Genomic DNA, 15236 nt, shown 5'->3' with positions numbered 1-15236 from the left:
ACCACACCTCACCGACTCCACTCTTAGACATCTCCCTCAACTACACTCTTATGCACATCCCTCAATCCACTCTTACACACGTCCCTCAACTCCACTCTTACATACCTCCATCGACTACACTCTTCCACACCTCCGTCCATTCCACCCTTACACACCTTCCTCGATTCCACTCTTACACACGTCCCTCAACTCCACTCTTACATACCTCCCTTGATTCCACTCTTACACTCTTATGCACATCCCTCTGACACACCTCCCTCCATTCCTTGCCTTTCTTTTCCTTTATTAGCCGAGACATAGAAATAAGAGCAGGGAGGTAATGCTAGAACTGTATAAAACATGAGTTAGGCCACAGCTAGAGTACTGTGTACAGTTCGGGTCACATTACAAGAAAGATGTAATTGCACCAGAGACAGTACAGAGGAGATTTACGAAGATGTTGCCAGGACTAGAGAATTTTAGCTGAGGAAAGATTGGATAGGCTGGGGTTGTTTTCTTTGGAACAGAGGAGGTTGAGGGGAGATTTAATTGAGGTGTATGAAATTATGAGTGGATAGGGAGGACCTATTTCCCTTAGCAGAGGGGTCAGTGACCAGGGGCCTAGATTTAAAGTGATTGGTAGAAGGATTAGAGGGGACCTGAGGAGAAATTTTTCACCCAGAGGGTGGTGGGAGTCTGGAACTCACTGCCTGAAAGGGTGGTAGAGGCAGAAACCCTCAACTCATTTAAAAAGTTGTAAACAATTTTACAACACCAAGTTATAGTCCAGCAATTTTATTTTAAATTCACAAGCTTTCGGAGATTTTCTCCTTCCTCAGGCAAATGTTAAAAGTACTTGGATGTGCACGTGAAGTGCCGTAACCTACAGGGCTACGGACCAAGTACTGGAAAGTGGGATTAAGCTGGATAGTTCTTTCTCGGCCGGCACGGACACAATGGACTGAATGGTCTGCTTCTGTGCCGTAACTTTCTATGGTTCTATGATTCTTCCACCTTTAGGCATCTCTTTCCATTCCACTCTTACACACCTCCCTCGATTTCACTCTTACCCACGTCACTCGAATCCACTCTTCCATACCTCAACTGACTCCTCTTACACACCTGACCGACTCACCTTACACACCTCACTCAACACCACTTTCACATCTATTGTAGGTCTTTTAGAAAGTAGTGTTCACACACCTAGAAGCAGGTCACCAGCCTCCCTGAAGGGTGCGACATGCCCTTTGTGGGGGAGGACTTAGAGAATAAAAAGCAACATGGAAAAAGTTCAATCAATTCAAAAATGAATCCAGAACTCTCTTGATGGCTTAGTTTGTAAAGGCAACCTATGACTGAGGCAAAATCCGGATAATGTTCCAGGTCTGTGATCAGTTAGCTAATCTTAAGTCACGGCAACTATAAGACACTACGACTGGTACCGCACCTCTGGGAAAGGGAGGGGAAAATCAGCCGAGGTCCTGCTTCAGGTCATTGGCATGTTGGGTGAGGCTATGATGACCTTAATGGTTGAATAGCTAGTGAAAACTGACCGTCTACCCTCAGTCCCGGCACATGGTCACATGGGTAAGGTGTGGGCAGGGGGGCTGGCACCAGTGGAAAGGTACATCAGCAAGATGAAGAGGGGAGAAACTTGGAAAAATGAACTAATAAAGAGCAAATAAAGAATATCCCAGCCTACAATAACCTGCTGTAAGTGATGGAACCTTTAGCAGATACACTGTAAATAATTTGGATTCATTATTACAAGGTGACCAGGCATTTATTTACAAGTCTGAATAAAATGACATACCATGGGCAATTGTGTAGGAGCAACATGTAATACATAAAATGGACAGAAGAATACAGTGGCCTAGAAATTGGGCCGTGGAGTGCCTGTTTTTCAGGAACTACGTGACCTACTAAGGCTCCAATATGGCAGGCAAGAAGCACGTGCACATTTCCGGCAAGAAGACTTTCATATTGGGTGAGGACAAACAAGAGGTGTCCTTTACCCACGCCTGAAACAGGCATTGGGCCCTTTCCATATGCATATAAGGGGCCTAACACCTGCTTCAGATCCTCGCTTCAAAATTGGTTTGCGCTAAGATGGCCAGCGTCATCACACTCAGGGATACCAACCCTGCAGAACACCTGCCAACAAGAAGGGAAATAACTTACCTGAATGTGGAGACGGGAGGTGCAGAAGTGATCCTCCTGACCCCACATTAAAGGACCCGATCCCCGCTCCTGAACACCCCCCTTTTCCCAGCCGCTGCCCTCAGTGGCGGACTCCAGGCTTGCCCTCCCCTCGACCCCTGATTGTGGACTCCAGGCCCCCCCCCGACTGTGATCGTAGACCTCTGACCTGACCCCCGGACCCACTTAATTGAGGGGCGCTGCGACCCTAGCAACGGCCCGATTGTTCCTCACTCCTCTCCTCTCTTCGCCGGGGGGCTGAAGCCCAACGCTGGTTCTATGACAATGAGGTCCGCGGCCTAGATCAGGGGCGCCTCAGACTTCACCATTCTGGCACAGGGTACTTACCCTGCGCCCCCAAGTGCCAAAAATGGGCACTCCCGAATTTCTAGGTTATTCAACCCGCTACAACAAACTTGCATTTATATTGTCAGCTTCCTGAAGATATGAAGATCTTCATTTAAACTGTGCTGGATGCGGGATTTGTAAATCCAACCTAATGTTACCCTGAAGATCCATAAAGTTCATTTCAATTTTACACTGACTTGGGCCGCCACCTATTACCAAGTCCAGAACCAAGCGTAGGCAGGATAAACCAGTGGGATTAGGGCCTGAAATTCTAGCTTTACTTTGTTGCTGATGAAATTTCATTCAAAACTTTAATGAACAACTCCACATCATCAGAAGTGGAAACTGGACTTCTATTTGAAAAAATAACAGACTTTTGTTGTGCAATTTATATATTTTAGGAACTTGCAGACAAGGTACAGTTGGGTGACACAACCCTTTATCCAGCAAATGTGTATTGTTAAGTGGTAAGATATTAGTATCTCATTAATCTTTGCTCTCCCCTCACCCCAAAAAAATGGATCCAACCAAAATAACACTTGGAACACACTCACTAGTTAATCTTTAGGCTCAAGGATAGCCAATAAAATATATGATATGTTTTGGTACCAGAATTTACCAAAAGCTTTCTATTCCAGTCCCTTATTTAAATGGGATGTACAAGCTGTTAGAAAGCTGAGTAGCAGCATGGGACTTGGAGCTAACGGGTGGAGTATAGGGTACAGTGTGACCTAGGACTGGATCTGTAGTTGGTTTAGGTCTGGTATTAGTAACGTACACCACCTGCACCAGTACTGCTGGAGTGCTGGTCGCTAGCTACCACTGTTGTCACTTCCTGTACCTGAATTACTTCCTGTGCACTATATATAGAAACATTCTAACGCAAATGTAATCAGGGGTTTGTGGTGGGGAGGGATGTGTTAGCAATTGTATTTTAGATTTGCATATTGTATTGTTGAATAGATTTTTGTAACTGTCTAAAAAGTAATGATGATGAAAAATGCAACTGTATAAAATGAGCGATACACACGTTATGGAACAGTTATAGTGCATTTCTGAAAGGTTGACCCTATTTTACATTAAGATGTCTAGAGATATAAATTTGCCAGTCGTAGATTGTGTAAGGTAATGATAGCAAGCAGTTCTCAGCTCCAGTTGGTCAATAGATGAATCTCCTTGCTTGATGTGGCATTGAGCCAAACAGACCAGAGACATCCTAGGTTCAATCGGCAATCTGCACTGAGCTCACAGTGGCGAGGATGCTACAATGGGCTGAGGGAGAGGAATCAGCCAGGCTTCTTGCTCTAGTAGTCCCTGGGGGAAAGTGTATGTCTGTGGATATTGGATGAGGCTTGGTGATGATGCCCCCTCACTCCACTGTTGCTATTCACAGTTGAGTTCCTCACAAGAAGAGGGGCTACCTGGGTGTGGTACTGGAGGGCTATATCCCAACACGAGCCAGCATCTCCAGAGGAGAGGGAAGAAAGATTGGTACATCGTACAGATTCCAAAAAGCATGGGAGTAAAGTTGTCCCTTGGGATTAATCGAAAGAAAATATATCCATAAATCCTAGAATTGAGTCATTAAACCAATTGAAATAAATGAGTTTATCAGCACATCTTTTGAGGACAATGAAATAGGCTACAATGACAAGGTAATATGTAAAAAAGGGTCATTGTGTGTAAAGTTTAGAAGTTAAATGTCAAATGTAATGTTCATTTTACATTATTTCTACACTGGTGTTTTCCTGTTCTGCTCTACATATTTTATATGCATTATTGAAATTTACATAGTGTCGATCGAGTGTAAAATGAGCCTCTTGTGAAAGCACGGGGTTGGAATGTCACGCAGTCTGGGCACAGGCCCGAGGGGCAACAGAACAAAAGGCAGTCTGCCTTGTGGTGCAGTCAAAGATTGGCATTGAAAACATGGAAGCCATGAACCTCCCCCCCTCCCCCACCATTCAAAGGTACTGGGTTATTAGTGTCTCCAAGTGTCTCCTAGTACTGTCTTACAAAAGATAAATAAGTACATGAGGGAGAAAGGAATAGAAGGATATGCTGATAAGGGTTAGATGAAGTAAGGTGGGTTTAGGCTCGTGTGGAGCATTAACACCAGCAAAGACCAGTTGGGCCGAATAGCCTGTGCTGTAAATTCTATGTAATTCTATGTACCACCCCTGCCTTTAGTAACCCAAGGTTGAGGCACATTATCAGTTCTGTTTCTAGCATCAGATGTGATGTAATGCAAGGCTGGAAATTACTGTTGCTGAGATTAACGTGCCTAATGCACATGGATAAATTGTTGCCCGCTATTTGAAAGCATGATGTGGAGATGCCGGTGATGGACTGGGGTTGACAATTGTAAACAATTTTACAACACCAAGTTATAGTCCAGCAATTTTATTTTAAATTCACAAGCTTTCGGAGATTTTCTCCTTCCTCAGGCAAACATTTGCCTGAGGAAGGAGAAAATCTCCGAAAGCTTGTGAATTTAAAATAAAATTGCTGGACTATAACTTGGTGTTGTAAAATTGTTTATATTTGAAAGCAGGCACCAATCTGCTTGTTTTATGTGGGTTAACACCTCCACTAAAGTAGATAGCAAAGAGGAATTTCATTCAAGTGCATTTACTATTCATCTGCTGATATCACTAACAGTAGTTTCTAGCCTACAATATACAACGCACAGCAAACTTAGACCTATGGGATGGCTTCAGCAGATTCTAAAGCTGCCACTAAGGGGACTGCAGTACAATGGGTTAGTGCACTAGCCTCTCACTTAGGTTTGATGGACAGGATGAAAGCACACTCTTCCTCTGCAGCATAGAAGCATCCTGTATGATATGAGTTTGGGCAGTCTCAAACCAGTGGGTGCAGAAAAATTCACCTCTAATCTGCCATGAGGTGGCATTAAGTTGGCAATTCTACTCAGAGAGGCCATAAATTAGTGGGAAATGGAAAAGCACAGAAAAGCATGTTTGTTCAAGTTTGAGATTGTTGGGGTAGACTTGAGGGGTGTTATTCTGCATTAATTATGTGCTTTAATTGGCCTGGAAGTGCTTTATGCTGACATGGAGGGATAGTTTTCCAATTTTGGGATCATATGGTGGCAAACTGTGCATTGCAAGTTCTGGAATTCCCAATATGCATCTCAGCAATTCATAACCCACTTCCCCCTTTTTACCCCAATCTATATGTTTCACCAACCATCGCAAAACATTGTGTTTTGAGCACTAGGCAAGTAAATTGCCTCTGGGCCTCATGCTATGCCAGACTTGAGATGGATAACAGAAGGCAAACATCTGCCCAACTCTCTGTCTCTTCTTTCGTGGGACAGTTGTGATCAGAACCTTACCCTTCGGCCAATCATGTGATTTATAGTGTAATTCAAATTGAGCCATTTTTGAAGTTAGCGGAATATCCCTTAGAACAAAAAGTGCCATTCTTTAACTCTTGCATCAGAATCATTTTTATTTTTTTCTCCCAAATTCCTGAAGGCCCAAGGAGCTCTGATTGCTTTTGTGGGAGAGCTCCTGCTCCCTGAGATCACGACATGCCTTTACCTGCCAAATATGGAGGTAATGTGTAGCTAGCCCATGGATTGGATAGAAAACCCTCGCCATTATGTTTTGACTACTGGTTATATCACATGATCCCAAGTGATCGTCCTTATCTTCTGAAGGTGGCAGAATAAACACTTTACTAGACCTTGGCTTAAGCAATAAATCGGCCAACAGGTTTGTTAAACAGTAAACGGAGACACGCCATAACAACAACAACTTGCATTTATATAGCGCCTTTAACGTAGTGAAACATCCCAAGGCGCTTCACAGGAGCGATTATCAAACAAAATTTCTCATCGAGCCACATAAGGAGATATTAGGACGGGTGACCAAAAGCTTAGTCAGAGAAGTAGGCTTTAAGGAGCATCTTAAGGAGGAGAGCGAGGTAGAGAGGTGGAGAGGTTTAGGGAGGGAATTCCAGGCCTTAGGGCCCAGGCAGCTGAATGCACGGCCGACGATGGTGGAGGGATTAAAATCGGGGGTGCGTAAGAGGCAAGAATTGGAGAAGTGCAGAGATCTCAGAGGGTTGTAGGGCTGGAGGAGGTAGGTAGAAAATAACAGTTGTCTAACTGCTACACTGAAACTCAATGTAAAACCAGGCATATGATCCCTGAATATTAACCTTTATGTGGTTTCGTTGCTAACTATCCATTAGGGATACCGACTCTGATTGGACGTATCCCTGGAGGTTTAATCACATGACCTCTTGCCTCCAACTGCCTCGCCCAGTCCATCAGCCTTTCTTCTCCATCTCTAATATTTTTAGAACTAATAAATAAAAGTGATGAAAGAAAATGAACAAAACACACCATTTTTTTTAATGCCCCTATGCTTTTTCTCCCGGGTTGCTCACAGCAATGACCTGGAGAATAATCTTCGATTCCTGGAGACTTCAGGGCAATCCTGGAGGGTTGGCAACCCTGCTGTCCATTGAATCTCTCTGGCCTCTCTCTCTCTCTCTCTGATGGTGTCCCATAGATTACTTAGTTGGAACACGACAGGCTGAGAAAAACTTTCAAAATTTGACTGGGACAAGAAAATTTAAATCTACATCTCAAACTCAAATGGAGTTGCCAATCAAAACATTTTCAAACAAAACACACTGGAATATTGAATTGAATCACTTGAATCAGTTATTTTCTATCTTCCAAGGAGGGATAGTTAAAACTGCTGCAACTCTAGTGTCAGATAATGTCTCTTGCAGGTTATTGTGTCTCAAAACAAATTTTCTGTGATTGTAACATTTTTTTAACCCCATATGTCCCATGAGAGAAAGCTAATAACATATATCATGGACAAAAATGAAACATTTTGGTCAGGCTTCTAATTTCCTCATTTTTAACTTGTGTACGCTGAGATTTAAACTCTGCAAACCAACTTGTCAATTTGCTTCTTGATCTTGAACATTTAAATTTTGTCACCTCAGAATCTTCGCTTTACCAAAAGAAAAACAAGCCCAACTTCCTGAACCTTTGCTCATAACTCACATTCCTTCAGGTTCTCTCACTACTAAAAATATATCTCTGCTCCATGCCCCACAGTACAGGGTCTAATTCACACCCAATGAGATACTTCCACCGAGGTTGGCAAATGTCCATATGTGAGGCCCAGACTGTTAGACATGGCACCCCTCCTGCAATAGAAACAAACCTGTGTAGAAACAGCTTGTAGGATACTGTATTCTTATTGTCTGCAAATGGCTGTGCTGAATATATTTAATTATTTATGTTAGTAACAGTAAAGATTGTACAATGGCGTGTTTTGCTGTTTTGTTAACTGATAAAGACTTCAAATATGTTACAAACCACAGAGTGGAGTTTCTTTTTTCAAAAATGTCTTTAGTATTTAAGTCAACGGTTTGCTTTTGGCTTTCTAAGTGTGCAGTTGTTTGTTTGGGAAATTGTATGCCACGTAGCATACAATATATTCAGCACAGCACTGGACATATTTGAACAAAGAATACACTGAACACGAAACTGATTTGCATCACTCTGCAAACTGCTTATCAAGTTTATTTTTAAATCAGTTATGTCTAAATTTTAAAAATCAATTTAGAAAGAACTTGCATTTACATAGTGCCTTATCACATTGTGAGCACACCCCAAAGTGCTGTACAGCCAATGGATTATTTTTGAGGTGCAGTCACTGCTGCAATGTGGATAAACCTGTTAGCCAATTTTCCTCACATGGACCTGCAGACAGCAATGGGATGAGTGACCAGACAATCTGTTTCTGGTGGTGGGAGAAACACTGGCTAGGACAACTCCCTGCTCTTCTTCAAATAGTGCCAGGGGATCATTAACCTCCACGTTAGCAGGCAGATAGGGCCTCAGTTTAACAGTACCTCTGACAATATAACACTCACTCAATACTATACATGGAGTCAGACTTAGAATCATGTAATTTTACAGCACAGAAGGAGGCCATTCGACCCACTGTGCCTGTGCCAGCTCCTTGGAAGAGCTATCCAATTAATCCCACTATGTCCCTGAATATTATTCCTTTTCAAGTATGCATCCAGTGGGACTTGAACCCACAACCTTCTGATTCAGAGGTGAGGGTGCTGCCTACTGAGCCAAGCTGACACTTCCAATTTACTTCAAAATGGTTTACTTACAATGTGTGGTGCACAGAATACATAAGGAAGCATGGGATATGAACGATACACTTTGCTGGGTTATAAATCACATCCCATGTCTCCTGTTTAATGTGCCCTTTCCATCTCATGAGCAGGGACCTGCTGTGTATTTGCAACATTTTCTGTTTTTGCAGCAAAATATCTTCCATCTCTAGTTTTCCAGAACCCACCCTTCATATAAAACAGGAGGAGGTGCTGAAGCATACGGTAACAGACAGGAGGGGATTGCCACCTATTATCCAATGTAGAGTTGTGCTGTAATACCGGCAGTGAAACACACATGAGGAGTACAGCAACAGAGAGCAGCGAATTGTTCACTTTTATCCAATGTGCAGCACTGAGATATAAAACCCATTATATAGAACAGTTCATCAGAAGGTACCAGCCCTGAGAGGGTAGCGGGTCCTTCAGACAGGTGCGGCCTGTTTTGTTACTGCAGTGTTATTGTCATTTCCACCTCCCTGGGGAAGAGAGCAGCCTCCCAGTCCCAGGCGGGACTACTCATGTTTACACACTGTCGCTCCAACCTGCTGATATCCTTTGTTCCAAACAACTCATTGTGGAAACTCAGCAATGAAGCAGATGTTCAAGGGTGGGAAATTTATCGCGCCTCAAATCTAAATTAGATTAAACTACCGTCAACTTGGCTCAGGCTGTGGCTCTTTTGCCTCTGAATCCGAAGATTCGAGTCCTATTCTCTAGGATGAGCACATATTCTAGGCTGACATTACTGAGGGAGTGCTGCATTGTCAGAGATGCTGTCTTTCAGATGAGGTGTTAAAATGGTTTACTTAAAATGTGTGATACACAGAATACATAAGAATGATACACTTTGCTCGTCTATAAATCACATCCCATGTCTCCTGTTAATGTGCCCTTTCTGTCTCATAACTAAGCAGGGACCTGCCAGTGTATTTGCAGCATTTTCTGTTTTTGCTCCAGAATATCTTCCACCTCTAGATTTCCAGTCACCGCCCTTCGTATAAAACAGAAGGCGGCACTGAAGCATACAGTAACAGATAGGCGTGAACTGCTAACTATCATCCAATGTAGACCTATGCTGGAACGTTGGCAATGATGTTAAAATTGGATAGCCATGTGGTGAAGGGTGGAGTACAACAGCCTGGTCTTCAGTTGTTTCCAAGCCTTTATTCATAGAGATTCCCCTTACACACACACCCTACCCTAGATAAGCTCTCCTATAAAATGGATACAAGAGTCCCCAATTGATACCCACCACCTGAATACAATTAACACTCACTGTTATAAATTATACAATTAACAAATGAGACATCCAATGTGACAGTGACCATAGTGCATTATCTGCCCTCGGTTACTCTGCACTGTCGACCCTATCATCCTCCCCCAATGCCTCTTCTCCATTGTCCAGCTGAGAGGGACTGCCCTTGCTTGATTTTACTCTTACCTATCCACTCGTAGCCAGAGAATCTCACTTGCACACCACTACCTCTGGGTTCTCCCAAGGATCTATCCTTGGTGCCCTCCTCTTCCTCATCTACATGCTCCTTAGCGACACCATCTAAAGACTTGGGGTCAGCATCCATGTGTATGATGATGGCGCCCAGCTCTACCGCTCCATCACCTCTCTTAAGCCTTCCACTGCCTCTGCATTGTCAAATTGTTTGTCCAACATCCAGTTAAACATTGGGAAGGCTGAAACCATCATCTTCGGCCCCTGCCACAAACTCCATTCCCCTGCCACCAATTCCATCCCCCTCCCCAGCCACTGTCTCAGGTTGAACAAGACTGTTCACCGCCACGGTGTCCTGTTTAACCCCAAACTAAGTATCCGACAGTATATGCTCTCCATTACAAAGACCGCCTACTTCAACCTTTGTAACATTGCTTGCCACTACCTCTGACTCAGCCCATCTGCTGCTGAAATCCTCTATGCCGTTGTCATCTCCAGCTCGATTATTCTGGCCAGCCTCCCACCTTCCATGGTCTGTCACCTAGCTCATCCATAACTCTGCTGCATGTATTCTATCCCGTGCACCTATCACTACTGTCCTTGCTGACCTACATTGGCTTCCGGTCCCCTGGTGCCTCCAATTTAAACTTCTCATCCTCGTGTTTAAAACCCTCCATGGCTTCTCCCCTCCCTATCCCTGTAAACTCCTCCAGCAATACAACCCCCCCACCCACACAGGACTCTGCATTTCTCCAACTCTGGCCTTGTGCATTCCCCCTCCATTTTACCCCACCATTAGCAGCCATGCAATAGCCAAATAGGCTCCACGCTCTGGAGTTCCCCCACGCCAAACCCCTCTGCCTCTGCACTTCGCTCTCCTCCTTTAAGACCCTTCATAAAACCCACTACCGTAACCAAACTTTTGGTCACTCCATCCACCCACCCCTCCCACCTACCCAGTCCCATTGCTCCTTCTTTGGCTTAGCATCTATTTGTGTCTGATTACACCACTATGAAGCACCTTGGTTCATTTTGCCATGTGAAAGATGCTATTTAAATGCAAGTTGTTTATCCAGCAGGGTAAGGGTTACTCACAGTGTAACTGTACAGAGTTCCCGTTTATTCAGGAGTGTATGGGTTCAGCAATGACTTTAATTAAAGCTGTTTCTATCCTCCAGTGCTCCACTTGTCAGTTTCAGGTCAATTTCATAAATCCACATTTAAACAGTGTGATCCCTGGCCACACAGGATAATTAAGAAGTGAGACTGCAGTAAAATTAAATAACTGAACCGAAGAATGGTTCGGGATAAAATAATTTCAGATTTAGTTAAAGAATTTCAGAAACCCCGTGTTACTTTTATTTATTTTCCTTCTACTATCGCCATTCCATCCTCACTAATTAAATTATTCCTAATTATCTGCATCTCACTCCTTAGCTGGGAAGGTGGAGTGCCCTGGACTGCAGCTATCGAAATGGGGTGGTGGCATTCACTTCTTGGCTGCCCGTCCTGGTGGCTGGGAGTGCTGCACTGTCGGAGGTGCCGTCTTTTGGACGAGACGTTAAACTAAGGCTCTGTCTGCCCTCTCGGGTGCACGTAAAAGATCCCACGGCCACTATTCGAAGAAGTGCAGGGATTATCTGGTCATTATCCCATTGCTATTTGTGGGACCTTGCAGTGAGCAAATCGGCTGCCGCATTTCTTACATTACAACAGTGACTACACTTCAAAAGTACTTCTATAAATGCAAGTCTTTATCTCTACGTGGTTGGTTGGGACTGGAGTCACATGTAGGCCAGAACGGGTAAGGACAGCAGGTTTCCTTCCCTAAAGGGGCGATGGGTAAATTTAAAGGCATACAGTCACTTAAAGGTGAGTGGCCAGATATGGGGACGAAAATGTCAGTCAACAGTGCGTGGCAAAACCCAATGGCTGGTACAATAAACGTAGAGCAGGAAAGAAAGTGTGCGTCCAATTGATGGTAGGAAGAATGAGGAGAGGTAATATAATCAATTTTAAAGGGGGTGCAGGAACAGAGAGACCTGGGGGCTCCCACAGACTGGGCCTATACTCTCTGGAGTTTAGAAGAATGCGAGGTGATCTTATTGAAACATATAAGATTCTGAGGGGGCTTGACAGGGTAGATGCCGAGAGGCTGTTTCCCCTGGTTGGAGAGTCTAGAACTAGGGGTTATAGGATAAGGGGTGGACGATTTAGGACTGAGATGAGGAGGAATTTCTTTACTCAGAGGGTCGTAAATCTTTGGAATTCTCTACCCCAGAGGGCTGTGGATGCTCAGTCGTTGAGTATATTCAAGACTGAGATTGATGGATTTTTGGACTCTAGGGGAATGAAAGGATGTGGGGATCGGGCAGGAAAGTGGAGTTGAGGTCGGAGATCAACCATGATCTTACTGAATGGCGGAGCAGGCTCGAGGGGCAGTATGGCCTACTCCTGCTCCTATTTCTTATGTTCTAATACATCACCTGCGGTGGCACTGAGCCACTCGGGTCTGTGCTGAGTTAGCGGATTTCAGCCAGGATGAACGTGGAGGAGCTACAATGGGTCACAGCACCCCGGATTATGGAGAAAAGAAACTCCAGCCGCGATTTCCTACTAGAATGTTGACATGAGTGGGCATCGGCTGAGGAGAGAGTCAAGCAGCGATATCCCAACAATCTGACAACAAACACACGAGGAATGGCCAGAGTGTAGCTAGTGTCAGCAGAATCCACCATCAACAACTTACATTTATGTAGCGCCTTTAATGTAGTAAAACATCCCAAGGTGCTCAACAGGAGCTTAATCTGACCAAAAATTGACACCGAGCCACATAAGGACATATTAGGACAGGTGACCAAACGCTTGGTCAAATAAGGAGCATTAAAGGGGGAGAGAGAGGTGGAGAGGCAGTGAGGTTTACAGAGGGAATTCCAGAGCTTAGGGCCTAGGCAGCTGAAGGCATGGCCACCAATGGTGGAGCGAAGGAAATTGGGGATGCGCAAGAGGCCAGAGTTCGAGGAAAGCAGACATCGAAAGGTTATAGGGCTGGAGGTGGTTACAGAGATAGGGAGGGGTGATGCCATCAAGGGAATTGAAAACAAGGATGAGAATTTTAAAATCGAGGTGTTGCTGGACCGGGAGCCAATGTAGGTCAGCGAGCACTGGTGTGATGAGTGAGCGGGACTTGGTACGAGTTAGGATACGGGCAGTAGAATTCTGGATGAGCTGAAGAACTGGAGAAGAAAATTGTGGGGGTTGAGGAAACAGGAGGGGGGGGGGGGTCAAATCACCAGGAGCCACAAATAGGGGAAGAAACTTTGTTCTCTTTTCTCTCCCCCCTCCCCCCGGTGAGCCAAATTTCAGTTAAACTCAGCCCTAAATGGAACCATCCGTCGATACTTGGACCAGAATTTGACTCATAGCCAAGACTCCAACACTCTAGCGTTGGTGACTGATCGTGCTATTCAATTCTAAAAAGATTTCAGTGTAAAGTTTTAAAAGAATTAATAAACTCAGGCTTAGGAGGCAAAAGGTTAGGAAATGACCAATGGCTCGGTGTCTACTCCTCCAAGGCAAAGACTTTCAAAGGCAATTACTGCACAAAGGTTGTGTTTGTACATGGGGTTCAACTTCACAATTGCTTAGACTTTCACACAGCTACTCACAACAGTGTCTCACAGGCACACATTGGAAAGAGGGGAGGGTAGTACCAGGGGACCTGCTTTAACAGAACTGGTCATAGAAATACCCGATATTAGTGATTCACATTTTTGTTAAATTTACTCAAAACTAAACCTAAACCATGGCCCCTATAATGAGCAATTGTTCAATTCAGTAGGAAAAAGAGAACGCAGTAATATGGAAAGAGGACTCCAGGGTAAAAATATATGGCTACAAACTTTACCCGCCTTATGTGGTGCAGCTGTAAGACTAGGTGTAAAGTGAGTGCAGAAGGAAAGGTGGATGGAAAGAACGTGGATGATTTCCGGTGCACACCCATGGCCCCTTCCCCTTCACCTAAAGGACTGACTTATACGGGCATTTGTAAGTAGAACTCCATGTCTCCATGCATTTGGAGGCTGTTTAAATGTGGATGATGTCACAGCCAAATTGGATCCTTTCCTCACCTCCAATCCATGCACACACACACGCAGTTTAGTAACGAGGAGATCGAATCCTGGCTGAATTTCTTTTGATGAGCCCAGTGGTGCCAAGGGCAATTGTAGCAGCCCAGCCGAGGTCAGCTAATTCTGCACAGACTGAGGGTCAAACCTCCTCAGTCCGTGCGGCTCAATGCGTGCAGCCGCTGCCAACAGCACCTCCAAGGGAATCCTAAAAGCACTTCAAAAACTTCCAATTACCCAGGTCCGTCACACAGGCGCTTTCAATTAACCACTCCTCACACACAAAGATACTCTCATACCCGACCAGTAATGTTTCTCACACACAATCCAAGTCTCTCACACACACAAAGCAAGTCTCCCACACACAAACCCAAGTGTCTCACACACATAAACCAAAGCCTTGATATTAACCCCCCCACAACGGGTGGGAGAGGTCGGGGTGGGGGTGGGGAGCAGTTAAAGACTAAAAATCGGAGAACGCGACGCCTGGTAAACGCCTGCCGCCATTTTTACAATGGCGAGTCATGTGGCGTGCGTGTGCCCAGTCTTGGAGAGGCAGGATAGCTCATTACCATATTTAAATCAGGCTCCCACAGTGCAATTGGGAGCCTCATTTAAATTTAACACCCCAGTACTCAGGAAACCCGGCAACGAAAGGTTAGTGTATTTTAGAGCACTCCTAGTGGGCCAGGAGAAGCAGGAGTGCTCCCACCCCCCTGCCCCCAAGGAAGCCTTCAGCCTCCCTTCTCACAATAGCTGCCTCTAATCTAAAGATTGGCGACTCCCCACGCCCCACCCCCAAGCCCGATCTCTCCCCCCCCACTCCCGATTGCCGAGGACTGTCCCCGGCCAAGTCTTTGCTGCGACCACGTCTCCCACACACACACAAACCAAGACTCCCACACACACACAAACAAAGTCCCTCTCTCACACACAAAGTCTCTCTC

Source organism: Heptranchias perlo, chromosome 37 (genome assembly GCF_035084215.1).
Source record: "Heptranchias perlo isolate sHepPer1 chromosome 37, sHepPer1.hap1, whole genome shotgun sequence".
NCBI classification, from domain to species: domain Eukaryota; kingdom Metazoa; phylum Chordata; class Chondrichthyes; order Hexanchiformes; family Hexanchidae; genus Heptranchias; species Heptranchias perlo.
Note: the sequence above shows the minus strand (reverse complement) of the source record.